Source organism: Echinops telfairi, unplaced genomic scaffold (assembly GCF_000313985.2).
Source record: "Echinops telfairi isolate 266 unplaced genomic scaffold, ASM31398v2 ScPeMD7_443;HRSCAF=831, whole genome shotgun sequence".
In the NCBI taxonomy this organism is placed as follows: domain Eukaryota; kingdom Metazoa; phylum Chordata; class Mammalia; order Afrosoricida; family Tenrecidae; genus Echinops; species Echinops telfairi.
Genome location: NW_022104341.1, coordinates 29,625,940 through 29,627,446, shown reverse-complemented (window position 1 = coordinate 29,627,446; position 1,507 = coordinate 29,625,940).

The following is a 1,507-nucleotide window of genomic DNA, read 5'->3' as shown; positions in this document are numbered from 1 at the left end:
AAGAGGAAGGCTTGCCATCCTGGCCTCTAAGGAACACTCTCCGTACTTCTTCCAACACGGGTCAGTTGTCCTTTGAGCAGTGCATGGTACTTTCAATAGTCTTCTCCAGCACCACAGTTCAAATGCATCAGTTCTTCTTCAGTCCTCCTTATTCAATGTCCAACTTGCTTGTGCATGCATATGAGGCAATTGAAAATACCAGGCTTGGGTCGGGCACACCTCAGTCCTCAGTAACATCCTTGCTTTTCAATACTCTAAAAAGGTTTTGTGCAGCAGATTTACCTAATGCAACACATCTTTTGATCTCTTCACTGCTGCTTCCCTGGGCACTGATTGTGGATCCAAGCAACACAAAATCCTTGACAGTTCCAACCTTTTCTCCATTGATCATGATGTTACTTATGGGTCTAGTTATGAGGATTTGGGCCTTCTTTACATCGACTTCTAATCCATACTGAAGGCTGCAGTCCTTGATCTTCACCAGCAAGTGCTTCACGTCTCCTCACTTTCAGCAAACAAGGTTGTGCCATCCACCCTCCCCTGATACCACGTTCTTCGCCATATATGCCAGCTTCTCTGATGATTTGCTCAACATACCTAGTTAACAAGTATGGCAAGAGAATACAACCCTGACCCACAACTTTTCTGATTTTCAGCCATGGGTACGTCCTTGTTCTGTTCACAGAGCTCCGTCTTCACCCAGGTACAAGCTCCTCAGGAGCGTAATGGGACTCCCCCTGTTCTCCAGAGCAACCACAGCTTCGTTTGGTCCCTTTGGTCCAATGCCTTTGCACAGCCACTGAAACACCGGGGAAGACCTCTTGGGTCTTCTCACCCTTGAGCCAAGACCCATCTGACATCATCAGCATGCTGCTTCTTGTTCCACATCTTTCTCCTGAGTCCAGTCTGAACTTATAGCAGTTCCCTGCCAGTGTGCAGCTGCAATTGTGGTCTGACCACAGAAACATTTTACTTGTGTGCCGTATCAGTGATATTGTTCCATAGCTTGAACATTCTGCTTGGTCCCCTTTGTTTGGAATGGGCATAAATATGAATCTCTTCCAGTCAGTTGACCAAGTAATTGTCCTCCGAATTTCGTGCCATTTCAATTTGTGTCCATCAATTCCTGGAGACATTTTTTTTTTTTTGGCTGATGCAGTCAGTGGAGTCTGAACTTCTTCCTCCAGGACTATTGGTTCTTGCTCACATGCTACCTCCTGAAATGACGGAATATCAACTAGTTATTCTCGGTACAGTGTTCTGGGCATTCCTTCCATCTTCTCTTGATACTCCCTGCATCACTCAACATTTTGCCCGTAGAGTACTTCAGTTTGACAGCTCAAGCCTTGGATTTTTTCTTGAGTTCTTTCAGTTTCAGGTATGCTGAGCACATTCTTCCCTTTTGGTTTCTAATTCTAGGTCATTACACATTTCTTTATAATATTTTTGCTTTGGTATTTTCTACTCAGCTCTTTGACTTCATCCTTTCTTCCATTTACTTTAGCTA